Raw genomic sequence first — 25,802 nt, 5'->3', positions numbered from 1 at the left:
CTGGAATCAATACCCATGGACCTTCGGATCAAACATCTGCCTTTGGGCAGGACACATTATTATTATTTATTATTATTATTATTATTATTATTATTATTATAACTTTAAGAGTGCCCAAGAAAGTTCCGCCGCCTTTTCACCAACACCTTCGAACATTGGTATGTAACCTAAGACGTACCTGGAATATCAAAAATCGTCTCCATCAGCCTCGACGACCTTCTGAAAACGTTCTGGAAGGCCATGGATTCCATCGCAGTCGAACTTGGTGGGACGTGAAGTGAAGAAGATATCAAGTGCATATTGAACCTCTACTAGCTGTTTGAATTGGCGTTCTCTAAGGTGATTGTCCAAGGAATGGAACAGGTGGTAATCGGACGGTACAATGTCCGTGGAGTATGGCGGATCCAATAGTGTTTTCCATCCAAGGCGTAGAATGATGTACTGGGTCATTTTAGCCACGTGGGGCTTAGCGTTGCCTTGTAACAAGAGGACCCCTTTGCGATTCAGAACTGCTGGATCCAGACAGTACACAGTGACAGTACACAGTTGCATTGATGATCTGACCAGCTGGTAGCAGTTCCCGATGGACGATACCTCGAGCAGTCCACAAAATGCACAGGAGAACCTTATTCTGGCGTGGTGCTGGCTTGGGCTGTTTTTGAACCGGTTCATGGGATGCTAACCAACAATGACGGCGCCGTGGAGCTTCGTACAGGACCCACTTCCCATCACATGTCAACACCCTGTTCAGAAATTGCTCCTTCCTCAGACGAGACACCAAAGAAACACAGGTGTCTGCTCGCGTTGCTTTCTGGCTCCAAGTCAAATCATGTAGGACCTATCAACCCAACTTGCAGTGCTTCCCAAGTTGATGGTGGTGGTGCAGAATGGTTTCTCCACTTACACTGAAAGGTAGTACCAGTTCCTCACATGTCTGTCTTCGCCTCAATTGCTGCCCGAAGATCTTTATTTTGAACATCTGTTTGTCTTCCGGCACGTGGTGCGTCTTCGAGTGTTTCGTCACCGTCCTTAAACCGTCATACCACTGCACTCTCCGCGTAGTCACGACACCCTCACCAAAGGCCTGTCATATCTTCCGCTCCGCGGAGCATCAATTTGAACTCGTACAGCAAACAAGCCCTTATGACGCTCTGTGAAGGCCCCGTGTTCACTCAGTCCTTACGCACGTTCACGGTGCATCTGAACAGCCACAACCAAGTAGTATGTTGGATATACTCACTAGTGTTGCTCACGAGACCTGGTTTGGGGCATTCTCGTTTCGAAAATGTGTCGTGAAGGTAGTCTCGTCTGGAAAAGTGCATATGTTTCTATTGAAAGAGCTCTGTCTCATCTCGTACCCTTTCATGAAAATTCTGTCTCGTCTCGTCTCGTCTCGTCCAACAACTGACCTTCACCTTATATCCATTCGCATTCAACTCACGGTGTGAGGGCCAATTGAACACAGACCTCCACAAAGAGACAGAACTTTCTTGGTCACCTTCAGATTATTATTATTATTATTGCTGGAGTAGTGATTTGACTTTCTCCGCAATAAAATACTTGCTAATTTTATATAACGTTGCAAATATCTTCTAGATAAATTAATCAAGAAAAAATAAAAGGTAATTCCCTACAGAATGATATTTCAGTGCAATTAGATCCTTATGATTCTATCAGACAGCAACGCTGTTTTTAAATAGAAAAATCGGAATGTTAACGTGATGAAATTGTTGTTTGTTACACAGCAAAAAATATTAAAAGAAGTTCTATATACATTCCTTACTAGAAAATAATGTTGTCTTCAGAACTTTTATTCTTTTAGCCTTCAGAACTTGTCTTCAGAACTCAGTCAAATTTTATTTTGACTTTTGAACTTGATTGCCTAAATTTTAACCTTGGAAATTTGGATGTGGAGTAAAATAAAGAAGGTTAGCAGGGTAGAGAGGAAAACGAATAAGGAAATGCTGAAAAAATGCAAGAGACGAGAGCAATATTAGACGATATAAGGAAGCGAAAAATGGACGGATCACAAGTTTTGATCTTGCTAAGGGATTGCATTCTGAGGAATGTAGTAAAGGGGGTGATATCAGGAGAGCGAGAGTGTGTAAGAAGGTTGGAATTGATAGATTGTAATAAGGAGGGTGGTACTTTATGTTGGGTTGCGAGGCAGATATTAGCGGGAAATCGCAAAAATGGAAGCTTCTTACCTAATTCACGGAAACTGGCCTGTTTATTAATGGGAGAACACTGAGGAGGAGGAGGAGGATAATTATACTACAAGTAAAAAAAGCCGAAACAATGATTTATGCATAAGAATTGGTCAGCATTTTTTTTCTGGTGGCAGTTTTGTAAAGTTCTAGCTCTCTCAAACTGGTTAGATTGTAAGTTCAAGTCACTCGGGGCGGTTGTCGGGTTAAGTCACCTCGGGTTGGTTCACTCGGGTCACTTTGGGTCGGGCCAATCGGGTCAGTCAATTTGGGTCACGGATGGGGTCGGGTCGGTCTTCAACACATATAATTTCCACGAAAATTACAATATACCACGGTTTATACCTCATTGGACTTCCAATAAAACGTTTTCAATGATGTGTACACCATGTCACCATTTTTGTATGAGGGAATGTCTAGAGGGATTTTGTGGGAATTTGATGGAGTGTAGATTCCTGTGTGTGTGTGTGTGTGTGTGTGTGTGTGTGTGTGTGTGTGTGTGTGTGTGTGTGTGATACCTTACAGGATACAAGATGTCGAGGAAGTGTGTAAATAAACCGGACAATTTCTGTTATGTATGTAGGGAGCTGATATTTAAATCACAACGTCGATGTTTTACTCCACTTGTGAGGAAGTGTTATCAGTTATATTTTGGTTGCTGTGTAGGAGACCAGGATAAGAACTGGGTTCCTCACTACATTTGTTGTACTTGCGTGAAACGTCTGACTGGGTGGGCAAATGGTGGACGAAACATGAACTTCGCAGTACCGATGATCTGGAGGGAACCAAAAGATCATTCTTCAGACTGCTACTTTTGTATGACACAGATAAAAGAAATAAGCAGTAAATCTAACCACACAGTACAGTACCCTAATTTGCATCAGCAATTAGGCCAGTTCCACACAGTGCAGAATTACCTGTACCGGTACCTCCTCCTCATCTTACGGTGAATGAGGATTACGTACTTGAGGCAACTATTGAAGTTCCAAATGAAGATGATGATCCTACTTATGTAGGAAGCACATCTACATTGGATTCCCATCTGATAACTCCGGGTGAACTAAATGACCTCATACTGGATTTAAAACTCTCCAATACACAGACAGAACTTCTTGATTCTAAACTTAAGGCTGGAATCTGCTCCATCGTGACACTAAAGTGTGTATTTTTCGAAACCTTCATACAGAGTTTCAAAACTACTATTCTCAAGAAAATGATTTAGTGTATTGTAATAATGTCTGTGCTGTGATGGATAGACTTGGACATGCACATATAAGTACAGAATGGAGATTGCTTATTGACTCTTTGAAAACTAGTTTTAAGGCTGTCCTTTTGCACAATAGCAACAAATTTCCTTCAGTGCCTTTGGCTTATGCACCTAATATGAAGGAAACCTATGAAAACATCGAAATAGTGTTAGAAAAAATTCAGTATGAGAAATACAAGTGGACCGTTTGCTGTGATTTACAAGTCATTTCTTTGTTAATGGGTTTGCAGCTTGGTTATACGAAATATTGTTGTTTCCTCTGCGAATGGGACAGCAGGAACAAAGCGGAACATTACATCAAGAAGGAATGGCCAACGCATGTATTAACTCCTGGACAGAAGAATGCTGTTTATTCCTCACTGGTGAGCCATGATTAGATAATTCTACCTCCTCTTCACATAAAGTTGGGGCTCTTCAAAAACTTTGTTAGGACAATGGACAAAAGTAATGCAGGATCTTGTTACCTCAAGGAAAAAAATTCCTCGGGTTAGTGACGCTAGGGATTTTTGTAGACCCCCAAATAAGATGTTTGATTCGTGACCAAAAATTTGAGGATCTCTTAACTCTGGTTGAGAAAACAGCTTGGTGTCCATTTAAATGTTTAACAGAGATTTTTTTAGGAAACAAGAAAGCCCCAAATTACCGTGAAATTGTGAGTGATTTCCGGCAATCATTCAATGAAATGGGTTGCAACATGTCCCTTAAAGTTCACTTTCTAGACTCCCACCTGCATTTCTTTCCTGAAAAGCTTGGTGCTGTTAGTGATGAGTATGGGGAACATTTTCATCAGGACATTTCCTCCATGGAGAAGAGGTACCAGTGACAGTGTAGTTCAAAAATGCTAGCTGATTACTGTTGGACACTTAAGAGATGTTCCAGAAACCAAACACAGAAGAAAGTCGACAACTAAAACATATTAGTTGAGGTAAGTAAGTGTCCATTTATTAAGAAGATACCACTCACTTCTTTTGTATTATTTATTAAGTAGATATAAAATGGTGACACGGTGTATACATCATTGAAAATATGTTTTATTTCAAATCCAATAAGATATAAACCGTGCTTATATTGTAATTTTCGTGGAAGTTATATGTGATTTTATCTGCACTAATGAATATTGTAAAATGAACAGTACACATAGCATATTTTTTTATATAAATATGTTTATTTCTCTAGATAGAATAATGCTATTCTTATGAAACTTAGAGGGCTTACTAAGTATAAATCAGGCTAACATACAATATAATTTGTGCGTTTATATACCTAAGGTACCCAAGCTACAAGTATGAAAATGGTTTTAAAAAAAGAAAAAAAGAAAAAGAATAGAAATTTGAGGGGAAATTTTCCGAAAACACCTCTGTCACGGAAAAACTGAGGGTGATGGAGAAAAACTGATTGCAGATTCGAATTCTACGTGAAAAGTTCTATTAGAATCAGACATTTTCTTCCGTGTGCCAGAGAAAAAGAATTTTTTTTTCAACTAGTGCAATAGGAACCATTTTCAAACTCATCAACCGTTATCCAAACCGGTTAATGTTGATCGCAGATATTAAAAATACTCACATCCGTATATTATTTAATACAAACGAAAATATTACCTGCACATTTCTGCACAAACGATGTATAAACGATCGCGACAATTTGTGGTTCAATCGAACACAACTGGTGGGGCTAGCACTTAGACAACTCCCCTTTTTTTTCGTTCTGTCCACGCATCTGATAGCTTAGAAAAAAATTTCGCCTGCGCATTACTGCTCAAACGATGTGCAAACAATTGAGATGATTTTCTTTTGAATGGGACGTAGGGGGTGCTACCAATTAGGTAGCCTATACTTTGTTATCGTTTTGGCGCGACCGCAATTGTGTACAAACGAAAATTTCACCTGCAAATTTCTGTACAAAACCGTAACAAACAAGTGCGACAGTTTGTGGTTGAATTCGACATGGTGGGAGGCCTATCAATTAGAGAGCCCATAGTTTGTTATCGTTTTGGCGGGGCCACATTTATGTGCAAACGAAAATTTCAGCTGCACATTTATGTACAAAGGCGTACAAACAAGTGCGACAGTTTGTGGTTGAATTGAACACGGTGGGAGGGCTAACATTTAGACAGCCCCCCACTTTGTTTTCGTTCTGGCGGCGCCCCTAATTGTGTACAAACGAAAATCTCGCCTGCACATTTCTTTATAACTATATTCAAACGATTGCGACAATTTGTGATTCAATTGCACATGGTGGGAGGGCTACCATTTAGACAGACCCCCCCTTTGTTTTCGTTCTGAGGTCGCCCCTAATTGTGTACAAACGAAAATTTTGCCTGCATATTTCTGTACAAACGATGTACAAACGATTGCGACAATTTGTAATTGAATTGAACATGGTGATTGGGCTATCACTTAGAAAGCCCCCCACTTTGTTTTCGCCCTGGCGGCGCCCCTAATTATGTACAAACGAAAATTTTGCATGCACATTTCTGTACAAACGATGTAGAAACGATTGCGACAATTTGTGACTGAATTGGACATGGTGGGGGGCTATCACTTAAACAGCCCCCACTTTGTTTTCGTTCTGGCGGCGCCCTTAATTATGTACAAACAATAATTTAGCCTGCACATTTCTGTACAAACGATATAGAAACGATTGTGACAATTTGTGATTGAATTGGACATGGTGGGGGGCTACCACTTAGACAGCCCCCCTTTGTTTTCGTTCTGAGCTCGCCCCTAATTGTATACAAACGAAAATTTTGCCTGCATATTTCTGTACAAACGATGTACAAACGATTGCGACAATTTGTGATTGAACATGGTGATTGGGCTATCACTTAGAAAGCCCCCCACTTTGTTTTCGTCCTGGCGACGCCCCTAATAGTGTACAATCGAAAATGTGGCCTGCACATTTCTGTACAAACAATGTACAAACGATTGCGACAACTTGTGATTGAATTGGACATGGTGGGGGGCTACCACTTAGACAGCCCCCATTTTTTTCTGTTCTGGCGACGCCCTTAATTATGTACAAACGAAAATTTCGCGTGCACATTTCTGTACAAACGAAGTACAAACTATTGCGACAATTTGTGATTGAATAGGACATGGTGGGGGGCTACCACTTAGACAGCCCCCATTTTTTTCTGTTCTGGCGACGCCCTTAATTATGTACAAACGAAAATTTCGCGTGCACATTTCTGTACAAACGAAGTACAAACTATTGCGACAATTTGTGATTGAATAGGACATGGTCGGGGGCTACCACTTAGACAGCCCCCAATTTTTTTCGTTCTGGCGGCGCCCCTAATTGCGTGCGAACATACATTTCGCCTGCACATTTCTGTACAAACGAAGTACACACGATTGCGACAATTTGTGATTCAACTGGACATGGTGGGAGGGGCTACCATTTGGACAGCCCCCACTTTGGTTTCGTTCTGACGGCGCCCCTGATTGTGTACAAACGAAAATTTCGCCTTCTCATTTCTGTAGAAACGATGTACAAATGATTGCGACAATTTGTGCTTGAATAGGACTTGTTGGTGGGGGGCTACCATTTAGACAGCCCCCACTTTGTTTTCGTTCTGACGGCGCCCCTAATTGTGTACAAACGAAAATTTCGCCTTCACATTTCTGTAGAAACGATGTACAAATGATTGCGACAATTTGTGCTTGAATAGGGCATGTTGTTGGGGGGCTACCATTTAGACAGCCCCCACTTTGTTTTCGTTCTGACGGCGCCCTTAATTGTGTACAAACGAAAATTTCGCCTGCACATTTGTGTGCAAACGATTGAGACCATTTCCGATTGAGTCTGATAAGGGGGGGGGGCTGTCTAAATGGACGCCTCCTTTTCACCTCTACTGTAATTAAATTCTTCCTCGAGAAAATCTGTAATCAACACTGTCAGTAGCTACGTCCTCGACTAATATACCTTAACAAGTACAGCTTTATTTTCGTATATTTTTTCAACAGTTAACCAATTTAAAACTATCGCAAACAAGAATATGTAGTCAACTTCTTAAATACTTCGCTCGCCGAAACCCGTTCAGCGCGTGCAACAAGCAAAAACAACATGTTTGGCGTCTCACAAGTGGAAAAGGGGGAAAAAAGAGAAGGAAAAGCAGCACGGCAGTGCCTTATCGCAGTCAGAGCTGACAACATAGTTTCGGTCGTCACTAACGCGAATAGACCTACTAGCGGTGTACAAGAGTTATACAGTTACAATATACGTCGTGCCACAGTAGCGCTACAGGCGGAATGTGCACGAACTACAAATGAATATGTTCCCTTACAAGCATCAGTCACTGTTGCACCCTCTTTACATTCTACACATCCTTTTTTCTCCCACTTTTTGACCTTGACAAGCAGAAGTACCAGGCTTTCCGAGTTCACAACCATAAACTGTTTGTGTACAGAGTACGTTTTCAGTTCTTCGAATGACTGTGCGCGCGAAGAACAAGGGTGATGATCGGGCTACCGTATACGGAAGTCAGTAACACCCGGTTGCAATAATAAATGTAAAATACAAATATAGAGCCTTGACAATGCCGTGAGGATGAATATATATATATATATATATATATATATATATATATATATATATATATATCATTCCTAAAATTCTCGGCCAAGATCGCAATCTTCTGATCCATTTTCTGGTTCATTCCTAAAATTCTTTTTTGTTAATTTATATGCCGAGTTTCATATCTGTAACTGCAGGAATTCGTGAGAAAATCTTGGCAGAAAATTTGACTGCCCTTTCCCCTCTAAAATTTGACTGTTCTTTAAAATATCTGTTCTTATCTCTTACCTCCGTAACAAAGGGAGTATGCTGTCCATATTTCACGTTTCTAGCTACAATAGTGGCCTAGATTACACCACCACCATTTCTACTCTTTTACATAATACTGTAGTAAATATTTATTTATTTAACAATCACCAGATACAGCTCAGAGGCCATTTTACACTGGATATCCAACAACAATAACAATGGAAAGGATTTGGGAAGGTATCGGCCAGGGCCTATTTAGTAGGACCCAACCTCAGTCAGGATGGTCGGCAACGGGATTCGAACCCGCGACCTCCCGAATGCGAAGCCAACGCTCTACCAGTTGAGCTACTTCGCTCGGTAAATAGATAAATAACGTCTGTTTTAGTTCTAATCTAGTGCATTCATTGTGAATACATATGCTTCCTACAAACTGCGAAAGTTGATATATCCAGAGATTATAGGCATAGATAATTGGTTTTCATGGACCTTCGAGTACGCTACTCATTTAAGTCTACCACAGAAGACCTACAGAAGGAATTATAACTTTCCAATAAAATTTCCCTTCACATGCAAGTCCCTGGATTCATTATTGATTACACTTGCTTTTGATGAATTATATTAAACCTCATGATCTTTATTCAGAGTCGTTCTGACATATTAGCGTCATACTAAAGGCTTGACTACTGCAGGAAACATGTTAATCGAACTCTTTAGTATGGCTCTAATCACGTTTCAGAACGACTCTGCATAAGACCCTTGATGTTTAAGCATAAAAGTACGCCTAGCTGTCTCGTCACACAATCGGAGGCACTTGAAATCATACCTGGGACCGCGTGCGTTAGCCATTCCGAGACGATATTATAGAGAAAATCTATTCAACTTTTCTTTAGTAGTGGATAGAAACTATGCTGTCAAGTTTGCAAAAGGACTTTTTGTAAGAATTAACGTCCCACGATTATGCTCCGAGGGTTAGAGAATAAGAGAAACTAAGATGGAATAAAGTGGCTGGAAGGACCCTGAAAAACCCACGCATACGGTGTTTGTCCACAAGAAAGAATCTGCTACACAATAATATATATATATATATATATATATATATATATATATATATATATATATATATATATATATATATATATATATATATATATATATATATATATATATTACCAGCTATTTAACGTATTTTGGTATATATCGCGTCCTAATACAGACCCTGTCCATAAGACCCGTAGGAATTTTGAGGTGGACTAAGTTTCTCTTCAGATCCAAGTAAGACACGTCTCAGTGATAGAAAAAATCTTGGGTGATCATCTGGCAACCCGGGCATAAGTTGGCAAATTGGAAATTCAATATGGCGGCCATGCGAAAATGCCATATTTATCTAAAACACGAATATCTCATCATTAAATGAAGCTAGAAACTTCATTCTTGTACCAAATTCAAGATAATGAACACTGTAATCAAGAAACATTCGTAACGTCGAAACATAGTGCCGCCATTTTTAAATATGGGGGCAGGTTTTTCGAAATTTCGATTTTTTTCGTACACTATTATCGTTTATTCGAAGATAACTACGAAGCTATAAGAGATACCATAAACATACCTTAAATAAACGGGATAGAGCATAATGAGAGCTTTCCAACGGTACCAATATCTTTTCTTTATCTTTAAATTTGACGGAGTTATTGAAATTTTAGTAGCTCAAGGTGTTTGGCTTCAGATTAAATTTAGTAAGGTGAAGCCAATCTCCTCATGATTTTCATCCAAAGTAATAATTAAAAATAGGCATCGCCTTATTTTTATGTAGACTGTGCCAGAAAAGTACGATTAAGATCTACTGTAACCTCCATATACATTGCGAGACACCATTTTTGTAGTTCAGATTAAAAAATGTAAGAGAGCTCCCTCGTGGCTAAGCGGTTAGCGTACGCGCCTTTGGTGTGGGAGACCCGAGTTCGATTCCCGGCGGGAGCTCATGTGGCTCGGATTCCACGTTAATCAGTAGGTCCACGTCTCATATAGCCTCGCTGCTGAAAAGGGATGCTAAACTAAAATCACCTCACATCACCTCAAAAAGGTAAGAACATTCTTCGTCATTTTTTGACACGCACTTCTAAAATTTATGGTTTCGTTGGAAGTAACACTGGTGTGGTAGCAATGAATTTTATTTACGTTAGTATATAACATTTTAAGGAGGTGTGTGTGTGTGTGTGCATGGTGCGAAATGTGCGGAGAAATGAGGGGAAAAAGTTACTTTTCAAATGGAAATAAAGAGAATTTAAGTAAATTTCACTTTTTCGTGATCTCAAGTGGGGGGAAATCCATTTCAACCCTCCTGTGGTTTCGAATCGGTGTGTGTGGGGGGAGGGGGTAATATTATGAACTCTCACAAAATGACGCTCTGTAAAAGTTAGTAACATTTTGTCCTGAGGGTTGCAAACATTGGTGAGTAATGTTTACACGAGGATGATAGTGCAAAGAGTGTTTATCTGCTAAATGTGTGTAAATAGTGGGTAAATACTTTAAATCTATAAATTACGAGTGGAACAGGTAGTTTATTTAAGTCAGTGGAATGTTTTTTTTATATATATATTTTCTGCGTGTTGTAAAAGAAATAAGTTTTTCAAATGAAAGTAATCAAGTTTCGTTTTGATTACATGGACGATTGTTGTTGTTCTTACTCCAAAGCTTTTGTCTCAATGTTTGCAACAAGCAGTGTTGCAAAATCTTGGTTTATATTACTAACTAAGGAAGGGTGGAGAGAATTTAATTACTAACAAAGAGGTCAAACTATACATGAAAAATATATTTGGTGATACTATTCAATTTTGCCAACCACTACAAAGAAACCAGTCCCAACTTGTTTATTCATCAAACCTCACTATTGATGAAATAGCTGACGAACTACGTTCTATTTCTTCTGTCGGAGAGGCTGGAAAGCTAATTAGAAAATCACTTCTGGAAACAGACTTCAACGTAGACAATGAATTTGGAGATGCGAGTCAACTAGAAAAATCATGAAAGACAACACCTATTCCCCAACCGCTAATTGACTTTTTCTCTCATGTATTCAACGTGGATAAATTGACACTGTTTTCTCACATCAATGATAACAGTCAAGCATTTATGAGCTCAGACAAAGAAGAAGCAGAATGCAGTGAAATTGAAGGCAACAACGATAGAAGAGAAACTCCTGTAACAAATCGAGTTAAAGTCCTTTTCCAGATAATGTTTTATAATGTTCATAAGGGAAAAAGGAAAACCCCTTTGCATTTAATGACTGGCCATTCAATTCATGAAAAATGTAAGAGCAAACAGCTGATAACATTATTCAATAAAGCTGGGCTATCAGTCAGCTATAATGAAGTTATGGAATCTCGTCATAATCTTGCACAATACACTATGATGGCATGCTCACAGAACCTTGCACTTCCAAGTCATTTTGTCAGTAGTAACTTTACTGTAGGTGCTATGGATAACTTTGACCACGAAGAGTCTACAGGGTACGCATGATACTGTTATGGTATTATTCCAGAAAACTCCAAGTGTAAATCCTAGTAAACCACCACTATCTGAAGTAGCTCTTAACAAACTCAGAAAACGAACTGGTGTCCTTTTACCATGTCAACAAATTAGAGATTACCAGAAACCATCAACACCGCTGAACATTCCACAGGATCTTAAAATCATTGAAGGTGCTTACACTTTGCCGTGTGATGAGATCAAGAAAGAAGAGGTAGTGATAAGTATGTTGCAAGCTGTTGGAGGATTGACAAACAAAAAAACATTGACATGGTCTGAAATTCATGCTGTTATTTCAGAAGCTGATGTTCCACTACAACAAGTTGGTTTTCTCCCTATTTTGCCTTATCCAGTAAAATCCTATGATACTGTATATTCATGTATGAAAAACTTTCAAAGCTTGCTTTCAGTTCTCGATCAACCAGCTCTGCCAATTTCATGTGATGAAGGAGTTTTTCATATTGTAGCGGAAATTCAATTAGTTTCAAATGAATTTCCAAACCTAGTGCTACTCTTGGGATCTTTCCATATGACCAAAATTTTACTTTTTTGTATTGGTAAGTACATAAATGGGAGTGGATTAGAAAATGTTCTCATCGAAAATCACATGTTTGGTGTTAAAGTTGCTGAAAGTGTCCTTCAAGGGAGTGATTATGTAAGGTCACTCAAAGGAATGTTAATGTTAGCAGAAGTTGTGGAGAGATTATAGTGGAAAGCATTTTTGCAAACTTCTGACGATGATTATCAGTTATCTACAAGAGTTGCAGAAGTTCTTACTGCTATGAATCACTCAACAACAGAAGATGCGCATGCAAAGTTTAAAGAGCTGATTGCAGCATCACAGGAAGTTTTGGAAGCCTTAAATGTTTTCACTGAAGAGCAAATGAAGATGTCTGAGCAGTGTCAATTCCTTGAGGTGTTCTTACATCTAATAAGTCTTTTAAAGAACCTCATAAGAGCTGACAGAGAAGGTAATTGGAGTCTCTATCTTAAACACTAAAAGATATCCTTCCAGTTTTTCAGGTATTTGACAGAATAAACTATTTGAGATAGGGTTCACTATTCTTTGAGCAAATGCTGAATCTTGAAACACGGCATCATAAAATATATAACAAGTTCAAACAAGGACATTTTGATGTACAAAGGACAAGTGGAAAATTTAACGCTGTGGGTATTGACGTGGCTCTTGAACAGACAATAAATCGTTCTCAAAAATCAGCTGGAGGGATTATTGACCAAACAAAAAGGAAGGAATATATTGCAGAAAGGGAGCTTGCTGACCATGAAGTACTGCTCATACGAAAAACATTTCACTCTGTTCTTAATGTTATACCGTGTGATTATGAGTTAAAAATGCATCATGAATTAACGGGAAGGCTCAGAAATAAAATGGAAGAAAGCATCCAAAATATGTTCCAGTACATTGAGAGCAGAAAAAATCCATATATTGTGAATGGCGAAGTGAAGCTTCACAACCTTCTAACCAATGAGTGTGTCACGGAATCGAGTGCTAAGAAACTTTTACAATTGTTGATGACTGCCGAAGAAGCTTTTGCCACATTCCGACAGGAAAGGTTTATATCTCGCTCGAAATCACTGATGGCACCCATTCACACACAAAATCTTCCCACATTTCGAAGTATAACACAAGCTAGCATGCAGATGAAAAAGAAAACTGTGAGAAGCGTTATTAAGGATCAATTACTGGTTCAAAGAAAAGTAGAAATTGCCAAGGAGAGAGGATTGTCGATAGTAGAAAATTCTTAGTTATGATATTTCACCTTTACCCTTACTAGATGAGAACGGCGCCACTACGAAACCCTCAAAGTCTCAGCTTGTGAATATTTTGATAAAAAAGATTAGATACCACGGCCATAAATTTCCAGAAAAATGATTCTCTCGAAACCTGTGTTGTAGTTGATGTAATAAACCAGTTTCAAAGACTGAAGGTTAAAGGAAATGTCACATTTAAAGACTTGTTCACATCACTTGACACAATTGTAAATAATGCCTGCAAATTCAGCCGTGTCGACTATGTGTTTGATAGCTATCTTCCAACATCAATCAAAAATACTGAGAGGGAAAGAAGATCTTCTGTACAGCCACTACCATTGACGTCAATTAGCACTACCACAACACTTCCTGTACAGATGGACAGATTTTGGGCATCATCTGAGAACAAAGTTTTGATTCAGGCTGCTCTGGCTGAATTTTTGAAGACAGTTACAAAATCGAGATTGGGGAACTATTCTCAGTGGCGTCTTGCTTGACGGTGGTCCTACTCCAGCTGTATCAATCAAAGATAAGAGATTCACGGAAATATCAGGAACTCTCAAAGTAGCTGTTGAGGAGGCTGACATACGCATTATCCCTCACGTCTTCCATGCGGTTAAGCATGGGATGCAACGCGTTGTAGTGCTCTCAAATGATACAGATGTGTTTGTTTTACTGATTCATTTTTACAAGATCCTACATGAAAATGGACTTTCAGAATTATGGATGCGAAAATCGAGATCCGATATTATACCAATTCACACACTTGTCAACGAAATAGGTGCAGCAACAGATGCCCTTCTTGCAGCACACTTTCTTACAGGGTCTGATGTTACCAGTAAGACAGGTAACAAAATATCCGCTCTTAAGGCAGAACCGGAAAAGTATATGTGCAAATTTGGACGAAGTCTTCCTCCAAGTGCTGAGTGCTTGGAACTTGCTGAAGAATATTTCGTCAGGGTTGTAAAATCAGGCTCAAGATCTAAGACATTTGACACTCTCCGGTTTGAAATTATGAATCAAAGTAGTCTTCATAGCTTACAGGAATTACCTTGCACCAGTTCGTCATTACAGGGTCACCTGAAAAGATCCTTTTACATGGTATATTCGTATTCTACAGTGTTAGGCGCAGAAGAACCATTAGATCCAACGGATTTTGGATGGACATACAATGCAGATGATTCATTGCTTGCACCGGATACTAGCATTAATGAGCTACCAGAAGATGTTATTCGAACATGTACTTGCAAGAGCTGTTCTACAAGACGATGCAAATGCCTAAAAAAATTGTTAGTTGTACAACCTTCTGTAAGTGCAAAATGATTTGCAATAATCGGTAACGTTACGATGTAACTCAATCCATGTAGACAAAATATGCAACGAACTCATTAATAACATTTAATTAGTTGCCCTCAGCAAGACCGATCAAAATATTTCATCACAGGATTGTAAGAAAACCAAAACCAAGTAATTTCATAAAGCTTTGTTATATTATAAATATGGTGCTTTTATTATTATTTGTACTAGTGTACTAACTAACGTGTAATATATTAGTGTACTAATTATATTGCTTTTTTCTACTGAAATTGTTGAATTATTATTTTTGCACCCACGATTTATTATTATTATTATTATTATTATTATTATTATTATTATTATTATTATTACTATTATTATTATTATTATTATTATTATTATTATTATCATTATTATTATTAACTATTTGCACTTTTACCTAGAAATCTCACTGTAAGATCTTAGAGTAATTTATCAGCATTAAAACTTGTGCAGAAAAATCATGGATAGTTTTGCTTTAGCGCTTAACCTTTCTTAACTTAATCTGAAGCCAAACACCTTGAGCTACTAAAATTTCAATAACTCCGTCAAATTTAAAGATAAAGAAAAGATATTGGTACCGTTGGAAAGCTCTCATTATGCTCTATCCCGTTTATTTAAGGTATGTTCATGGTATCTCTTATAGTTTCGTAGTTATCTTCGAATAAACGATAATAGTGTACGAAAAAAATCGAAATTTCGAAAAACCTGCCCCCATATTTAAAAATGGCGGCACTATGTTTCGACGTTACGAATGTTTCTTGATTACAGTGTTCATTATCTTGAATTCGGTACAAGAACGAAGTTTCTAGCTTCATTTAATGATGAGATATTCGTGTTTTAGGTAAATATGGCATTTTCGCATGGCCGCCATATTGAATTTCCAATTTGCCAACTTATGCCCGGGTTGCCAGATGATCACCCAAGATTTTTTCCATCACTGAGACGTGTCTTACTTGGATCTGAAGAGAAACTTAGTCCACCTCAAAATTCCTACGGGTCTTATGGACAGGGACTGGACTATCCTTAGAGCGCAAAGGTTCTGTCCAACTTTTTCCGAAATTAAGATTTTTATACTTATAGATGGCGCATGATGTGCTATTTCACATGACGACAAAAGAGTTCGAAATCGTTATTATTTACAAGAAATAATGGATGAAATATTGTCCTATGCCATATGTTCTCATATATTCTATGTCCATTCTTTTTTGCTTTCCTGTAAAATTTCTAAAATTGGACATAGAACCTTTGCGCTCCAAGGACGCGATATGTGTACAGCATATAAATGAACGTTTTCTCTCAGTAAAATAAAAGCTCCATTGCAATCAAAAAACAAAATAAAGGCTAAAAAAAGAGTTATTTCTTAGATTCTCTCGAGAATTACATATGAGAATGGGGGGAAGAGGAGATCAAGGCCGGTAGCCAGCCCAAAAATGTAGAGGTGCTCGGTAGAAGTTAGGGGGGCCGATCCAATCATATTATAGTTCATTTATAAGCCTACCGTGAAAATTTTAGGGGGGCAACAAAAACTTAGGATGGCTTGCCCCCTAGACCCCCATGGATACGGGCCTGGAGGAGATCAATATACACATTGTGTTGTAATATACTAATAAAAAATGCGAAACTATTTAAGTCTTCCCCCCCCCATTTTTCTCAAAACAAAACCTGAAATGTAGACTAACTATAAAATTCGTGCTAACCCGTAATCAAAATGAGTAAAAAGCCAGATTTTACTTCACAACTGGTGGCACATAGGCCCATGCTCATTCTGCTGACGATTTGAAACTACTTCCACAGTGAGTATTAGACAGCCCGACTTTAACAACAGTGTTAGGCACATAGACCACATTTTGATATTAAACCGAACAACCGAACGTTTCCATTTTTGTGGTACTTAGCATGGTTTTCATTCTCAGTTTACAAACGACGTTACTGAGAAAATTCGTTCTCAGGTAGGATATTTCGTTCAGCTGGATGTGATCTATGAATTGGTATATCTCAACTTTAAACACTGGTTAAACGTTATAACACTAGAATTCGCATAAATCTGTGAAGGTAATATTCGAACATTTATAATAATTTTCCCAACTCCCTGCAGTGGACAAACATCGTGCGCTTGGATTTTCTCAGGGTTCACCACTTTTTTCCCATTACATCATATCGTCAATTTCCTTTTTGTCACGGTCTTCCTTATCCTTGGTTCTATTCCCACTCAGGTTCTGGTGGACAACCTAGTGTCCGTGGGTTTTCTCGAGGTACTACGGTTTCCTCCCACATTAACCGGCATAACTGTGGGACGTAAAATTTACAGATTTAATTTAATTTTCTCCCACATTATAATTCCACCAATTATTGTATCATTCACTTGTGTTAATCATCCGTCTCCCTTAGCCTAAAGGGTAGAATCCTGAGGAGTTATTTATATTATACAAATGCAATTTGAATTTCAACTAATATAGGTGTTACTTACCAGTCAGTTACTCATTTCCTTGGTGACGCAAATCTCAAACTTTTAAAATCAAAACAATTTCACTGCTCTTTTCTCCCGCTATACATATGTGAACATCTACTAGTCAGCCACATACAAGCACCTAACACAATTGACACCTTACAAATTAGTTTATAGGTATTATCATCAGAGGAGGGACTACAATTTTCCCAGCTACACAAAAACTCGAAAGATTAGGTTTCCCTCCACAAAACAATGTTACCAGTTCACAGCAGAGTTCAAAGAACCAGTAAATCAAGATCGATGACCAATGCATTTTGGGAAGGATAAAAATGAAGTTATTGCTTCTAGGAAAAACTAGTAAATCAAGGCACGCGTACAAAATGGAAATTCCGAATAAATAGTATTACTTATTAGGATACACAATACTTAAAAGAACCAAATTATTATTTACAAGAGATTTGACGTTTTTCTTCTTTCGTGTGTATGCCTATGAACTTGAAATACTTGATGTACAACAGACATTACTTACAAACAACATCCTTCCTAGAGATATATTTTAATTACCTATAAATACAATTATAGCTGTTTATTGCAAGTGACAGTACAAAAGTAGTTTCCGAATTTAGATAGTTACTGGGAAGCAAAATAATTATGGAAAATAGGCCACATGTATTCTAACTCAAAATAAACTTGAAGAACAAGAAGCTTAGATTTCGTTTCACAGTTGTTGATTCTAATGGTTCCACGTATGTTTACTAATTTTGTGCTTAAATTGAGTAAATTTGTACTAAGGTTTATTTATGGCATGTTCTGATGAAATTGTATAAAATCTAAGTGAAGAGTAAATCTAACAATTTGGTGTTGCTGTATATGCAGGAAATTAGTAACTTATTCAAATAATATTAATTAACGACATTGTGTTAAATATACAGATAGACTAGGTCTAACCTATCCTAATGACATGGAGATTATGGCTGCACACAAGGCCAGCTCTAGACAATTTGCCGCCCCCACCTATTTCCAGAAAGAGAAATTCCAACAGCCACGATCTTAAGTATGCTGCCCCATCATAAGCAACTAAGGAGACGAAAAGTGTACTTGCACTCAGAAAGGCCTCCTTAAAAACTACAAATTCAATTTCGTTGTGTTTTTTCTTTTAAATATTAATCTATTATGTTAGTGAAAGATAAAGCAAACACACCTGCAGAGGAAAGATGGTAATCCTTTTTATAGAATTCAATATCAAGCTTCAATCTCAATTTATCAGTTTGCAATTATAGCGCAACTAACTCTTATTCCTTGATTTTCCTTCTACATCTGTTCATTAAAAAAAAAAAAACCTGTTTCCACCTTCAACGATAAGGAACTTGTTCGTGACAATGACAAGATTAATTTTCATATCAAAAGTGTGACAACTAACTAAATGGAACAGGTGTTTGCTACTGTTCGAGAACTGAGTTCTTGTATTTGACAACAATCAAACAATGCATGCTGGGATTTGTTGGACAATTTACTTTAGCACTGTTCATGTCACTAAACTAATGCGACCTAAACATGATTTATGAGTGCGGTATTCAAATAGGTTAACTTAGTAAATTTAACTACCATTATGGAGTCTGTTTCTAACGAGAAATATTTACTTTAAAATAATATAGGGACCTAGGTAGTGATGACAGATTTGGCCGCCCCGAGTAAATGCACGTTTTGTACTTATGGTAGAGTTGGCCCTGGCTGCATATAGTTTCTTAAACTTATGAATTAAGATGAGCAGGAAATACAACCACAAAAGCGACACCTTACATTCTTTAAACTATACATGTTTATACTTTCCACCTTTAAAACCTAAATTATATGCTTAAAAAAGTCAATATATAAACTTTTGGTTGTCATACATCACACAAAATGCCTCATTTTAAGCTTTCACTTTGAGAAAGTTTAAAATACGCGTAGTTTATGTATTGTTAACCAGGAACAAATTAGTGTTTCCTCGACTAAATTGTTGCACCCAAAAACGTGAGCAGAGGATAAGTGAAAAATGTGGGCGAAATATAGGAAGCCCTTGCCCTATATAAGCAAAACAAAAATACAATAGTACTAATATGAGAGTTTTTCCTTTCTTTACTTTCAGAATGAAGGTCATTCATGTTCTGCACGACGTGGTAAATTATACAAGGTCCTCACGCCTTGGTAGGAACAAGGAACCACGTTTATTAACTTCTTGGTGCTACCGGCTGCGAAAAACGAAGGCAGCAGTGGCGCCGATTTCTGTATAATTTTGAAGGGATCTCTTCCAGTATGTGTCATATATCCAAGCAAAATATATATATAGAAAAACAACACAACAGGCTTAATGCCTAATTATAGTGTTGTATAATACATACATAGACATATATACATTTACCCGTACAATTAATTCACTTCGAGTGTCAGGTACTCGGTAATAATCCTCTTTCTAAATACATATTCTGACATACTGAATATATCTAATACATCAGTTCTATGACTTAATTTACTGTAGGAGTCACACATTCTCCACAGCGGAGATTTACTGAGAATATTTGTTCGTGCCCTTTCACAGAAAAATATACCAGTATTCCCTGGTCTTGTTCTGCCTGTTGGAACGCTCAGATATATTTTCGTGAGTAGTTCTGGACAGTCAATTTTATTATTTAATACTTTATATAAAAACTAGCAGCGTTCACCCCGCTTCGCTGCGGTCACCCCGGAACGCAATAAACTTTGTTACTTAGATAATTTTTACTTTTTCGCTTTCAAGTGATATGATAAAAACCATAGAAGATTGCAGTAAATCTTAACATTATATCGCCTGTCATTTATGTTAACCCGCCCCGCTTCGCTGCGGTCATCCCGGTGCTGGCATATTGTAAAAGTGTCTGTAAAAATAAGCAAATCAATTAAAAAATTTTAAACAGAAGATTCAAGCTATTTTCCGCTGTATATCGCCTGTCATTTATGTTAACCCGCCGAGTGACACGGTCATGCGGGTTGCATATAAATACGTTTATTTTTACCTATGATGAACTAATAACAAAGGATTTGTACGTTATGGACACTTGAATGGTCAATTATCTCAAGACACTGGTAATTAAAAATTAAAGTGATATGATAAAAACCATCTAGGGTCCAAATCCTAATAACCCCCCAAAAATGAAAGAAATTGGTTCAGCCGTATTAGCGTGATGAGCGGACAAAGGATTTTGTACGTTCTCTTTTATATATATAGATAGTAAAACAAACATCGTTCGTCGATTCGTCAACGTTAGGAAATTCAAACTCCTTACTAAGTTCACGTAGGGAATCTGTGTGGGATAGGAAGCTGTTTTCTTGTACGTAAGCATTTTAAAAAAAAATTAAATTGTATGTTTCTATTGCTTATAAGTATTTATTTATATTCGGTGTCCAAATAATGCACGCATATTCTAATCGGAACTTTACGTACAAATTATAAAGTTTAATGAATATTGACTCGTTTCTAAACTCTTTACCCATCCTATAGATAAAACCCAGGTTTCTGAATGCAGTGTTAGAGATTGCATCGATGTGATGAGAGAATGTCAATCTTGAATCAAAAATTACTCCTAAATCTTTAACTGAATTTGGTTTACACAGAGATATGCCATTAAAAATCCAGCTTTTGACAGTCCAAGTATACTTTTGGAGGCTCGGTTCCCTCTGCCTTCCCAGGATCGGTGTCCATACTTGGCAAAAGACTTATGTTTACATGTGTGAACACACGAACAGCATCGTTCTTATTTCGTGTTCTTTGGACTGGAGTTGATACCTAAGACAAAATGAAATGAAATCTAAGGTTTACGTCCCACGTTTACGCCGGATAAGCTAAAGGAGATGGATGTGATCAGAATGAAATGATGGAATGAAGGTAGGAGAAAACGGAAGAACTCCGAGAAAATCCACATACGGTATTGGTCCACCAGAAAGCTCAGCTGGAGCGAGCTGGGATCGAACCAAGAACCCCAATGCACCACAGGCGTAAGCTCTACCACTGAGCCACCGCAGCCTTCCCTTCTAAGTCAAGTATATCACTGACTGCGCTTGTCTGTGTTTGCTGTACAACAAAAATGTAGTTAAAATTTGGTTCAAATAGAATTCAGCGTCCCTTTTCAGTACTGACGCTATATAAGACTTGGAACTACAGTTTAAGGTGAGTTAGAAACCAATGTAATAGGATTAAAATCCAAGGTTTTTCCACCGGGGATCAAACCAAAAAATTTAGTTAAGTTTTTATATAGCTTTTGTTCGTCCGTAGACTCTTAAATGTTTGTCATTGTGTTCCTTTAATAGTGTTCAATATCCGCCATCTTTATTTTTATGGCGATTGACTTTTATGGGAATCACGCAGTGGCAATTAACATTGTGTTGTTAGTGCATCCGTCCGTTACTCCGCACAATAACATCTTAACAGGTGACGGTGACGATCATCTATATTTTGAATCCAATACAATTGAGCGAAATTGATTTTTTTGCAATGGCTAGAACTTATCTATACCGAGTGTGTTAATGGAATGAATCCATTAATATCTTAACGGATAACGGTAACTAACGGCGACTATCCAAATCCAATACACGTGAGTTTCGCATGATCCTATTTACAGTCTTATCAGATTGTGCTCTTAAAAATGAACCGCAACTTTAATTACGTAATTTTACTGATTTCTTTCTCAAGTGCAGTTAAATGTTCTTACTTTCTCGAAATGAATTTCTGTTAAACTTTAATTTTATCTTAAACATAGAGGTAGATACAGGGTGTAAAGAATGTGCGTATGCTTGAGAATTGTGTAACACTAATAAAATGATTTCCCCGCCTCTCTCTCCCTCAAGGCCACGGTGGCTCAGTAATATATTATGGTGGAATGCTTACCTCTGGTGCATGGGGTCCTTTGGGTCGATCTCCGGCTAAGTAAGTTTGCGGTGGACATCAACGTGTCCGTTTTTTTTTTTTTTTTTTTTTTCGGAGGTACTCCCGATTTCCTCCCACATCACCTTACCAATTTTTCCATCATTCACTTGGCTTAATCATTCTCTCGCTTAGTTTAACAGGCATAATGGTTGGACGTTAAACTCAGATTTCGTTTCAGTTTTTTCTTTCTCAGCTCTCACACATTCTAAAATTATTGTATAATTATTCAGTTCACTAATAGAGCGTTTTATTTCTTTTTAATACATTTAAAAGCCAATAAAACGAGTGCTTGCAAATGTTATGTAGTTAGATGATTGCGTCGGATTTGATTACTTATGTGCACAACCATATCAAACTTCTGCATTTATTACCTTAGTGTGCACCCATGCTTGAACGTTTCTGCTTACGCTTAATATTAAAACTAACTATGGCCTATGGAACAGAAGGTTTAATGCCACGCTCACAAAAGCTCTTCATTGACTTTTGTCCTTAGTCAATTGGACCCAGTTTCTACTTTGTATTCCTAATTCTGCGAGATCCATCTTAATATTGTTCTCTCATCTGAGCCTAGGTGCTCCTAATGGTCTTTTTTTCGATTGAGTTTCCAGTTAATATTTTGAAAACGTTTTCACTTCCCTCCATTCTGGTTATATATATGATCTATTCTCACCTGAGTCTCTTAGAGCAACACAAAATTATGACCACTGAATACCGAATTCTAGTCCATGATCAGCAAATACACGAAAAATTAATCGGTTTTACGTTCTACAGGTATGGTCTGTAGGGTTAAGGAAAACGGATAATCAATGAAAATGATTTTGGAAGAATTGGTGGTATGGAAATGTGAGAGGATAAAGGATTTGATTTTGAGTTTAACGTCCTTTTCAGCAGCGAGGCTATATAAGACGCGACCTACTAATTAACGTGGAATCTGAACCACATGAGCTCCTGCCAGGAATTGAACCCGGGTCTCCCACGCCAAAGGCGCGTACGCTAACCGCTTAGCCACGAAGGAGCTCGAGCGGATAAAGGAGAATCACGAGAAAACTCGAGGACACGATGTCCACAACAAACTCTCATGGCCTGGCATCGAATTAAACCCTTCGCAATAGATATGGGACCTTTACCATTCAGTCACCGTGAATACTTAAGCACCAACCATTCTAAAGAAAACTTCTGGCGCAGAACTACCAGTGGGCTTGTAGTACTCCTTTATTTGAGGTAATATATGGTCAGTATATCGGCCCCCTCGATATTGCTGGTTTTCTATACCAGGATTCGCCACTTCTTTGTTTTAAGTAGCTCCCAATTGTTCTCACGATGCTGACTGGATGCCGCACTACTAGGCTAGCACCATCTGGTGAGTACTAGTGCTCACTTTTTTTTCTCTGATCAAATCCAGCACAGGTTTACTTCGATACATTTGAATGCGCCAACCATTCTGTTATTGTTCAATATATTGTTGAACATCTGTATGATAAGTTTACATGTAAAATATGTAGCAAAAAAATCAAACAGAGAAATATTGGAACAATTTTCTTATAGTTCTTTCCTCGTTCTCAGGATTTCCAGATTTGATTTTTCCTTTAATCTTCTCGTATTGGAATAGCATAATTGCGAATTATGTTTACGTTGATATTCCTTATGACATGCCAATCACATTACATCATATGAACATTAATTGCTTACACTACACTTGGCACTTGAGATTACGTGTGAAAATGTGTGTTTTCGCACAGCGCCAGTCGAAGTTCCCATAGATTGGCAGCTGAGAAAAGTCTGGCCGTAAGATCTTGTTTGATGATCATTGACACGTTGAATGGCATCATCACCAATCAGGTCTTCTCTTATTATTGGCAGGTTCACTTGCCGCAACTTAGTTTGTATCATCCACGGTCTTCAGCTAACGTTTTGCCTTCACGTACGATTTGAATGACTTGACCACGACCAAATTACAATCAATAATTTTTAATGATTTGAAGAAAAAGATACCTTATGTTCTCTGCATTATAGTCTGTATTCGGTCCAATCATTTTGATGCGTGTCCACATGATAGTTTTCCAGGGAGGAAATAAATTATTTTTAACAAAATACAAGTCCTGATTAGAATATTCAGGACAGGACAACAATGTAAACATTCCTTAGGCAATGTCTTACTGAGGAGCTGGAGAACTCGCGAGACGTGATTCTCCATACGTGACGGGCTAACGTGGCCTTAGATGTCGAAACCCCAGAAACCTAATCCCAATCCATAATCAGATTCTGTTCCTGGTATTTCGTTTACCCATCAAAACTTATTCATTCACAAGAATGCGCAACCTGATTGTATTTTTTTTTTTTTCGAAAAAGATAATGTTCGAACTTTTAACCCTTCTCCCTATTTTGTGGCGTCTCTACGGAAAATTTTGGAAACTTATGTATTGCAATCAAGGATCTCACTCAAGTCTTCATATACGTAATTAAATTGTAGCCTGGTGCCTCGAGAAATCATACGTTTTGTTCAAGCTTCGGTTCGATTTTCATGATTATATCAACATCCAAATCACTAGAAATGGTATAACACTATATTTTTAAATTCAACAAAGATATCCTTGTCTTTCCTGAGTGAATACATGGTTTAGTTCATGCGCATCTCGTCAATATTTCGAAGTAATTAGGGATGCGCACGAGACAAGATTTGTGGCTGTCTCGTCTGGAAAATGTGCTGTAAAAGTGATGTCTCGACTCGAAAAATGTATATTTCTCTATTGGAAGAGCCGTGTCTCGACTCGAGTTTTGTCAGGAAAATCCTGTCTCGACTCGTCTCGTGCGCATCCCTAGAAGTAATGTAATGTTGTATGTATAAGCGTTACAACCTTCCTCTCCCCCCCCCCTGTCCGATACACCACTGCACTAATAAAAACGAAATGGAAAGCAAATTATTTCTTCAAATATAACGAACAGTAATTACTTACTGTTAGAGTGTAGTGAGGTGTTGGGCTATTATGAGACGCATAAAACAAAACTAAGACTGTTGAACTTCATGTAACAGTATTCTCGCAATATGCACTTCAGTGCTTACCTTCGAATACCAACTAACCAGGGGTACAGAGACGTAGGCAGGGGGTGGGTCCTGGGGTTCCGCCCCCCCCCGAAATTTCGACTTTTGTGTAAATTTAGCCTAATTTTAGGGGCAATTTTAGAAATTTTAATACAAAATACCCTCCTATTGAGTTTGGACATCCCCGAAATAAATTGCTGTGTACGCTACTGCAGGGGTATATCTTGAAACAGCGTTTTTACCGCAGCTTATCTAAAAATGTAAAATTGAAAGTGGTTATATAACTTCGTAACTCGAACAACCGACCGATCTCGATGAAATTTTCAACATGGATTAGGTTCGGGCCTGGAATTCTTTTTATTATTTTACTTTGACGATGCCACTTAGGGAGGGGGGGAAATTTAAAAAAAGTGATCGAAAATGATTGAAATTAGAGTCGAATCCGGTTTTCGGAGTCGCTGAGATGGAAAGTGACACTTCCGATGACATTTATCCAAATT

General features: G+C 38.0%; 1 protein-coding gene across 3 annotated transcripts in view; it reads right to left on the bottom strand.

The window, feature by feature from the left end:
- LOC145689830 (UNC93-like protein) overlaps nucleotides 1-25,802 on the bottom strand; it is a 191,998-nt gene that overhangs the window by 117,388 nt on the left and 48,808 nt on the right. The window contains exon 1 of one of the 3 annotated variants that reach the window (XM_081764048.1): nucleotides 17,342-17,466. The exons of the other annotated variants lie outside the window; for them this stretch is intronic. The gene's annotated coding sequence lies outside the window, so the exon portion shown is untranslated. Of the gene's footprint in view, nucleotides 1-17,341; nucleotides 17,467-25,802 lie in introns of those variants that run through there. 3 annotated transcript variants of the gene reach the window in all.

Source organism: Thermobia domestica, chromosome 7 (assembly GCF_964235325.1).
Source record: "Thermobia domestica chromosome 7, izTheDome1.hap1.1, whole genome shotgun sequence".
NCBI lineage: Eukaryota > Metazoa > Arthropoda > Insecta > Zygentoma > Lepismatidae > Thermobia > Thermobia domestica.
Note: the sequence above shows the minus strand (reverse complement) of the source record. Positions and strands in the feature narration are given on the sequence as shown.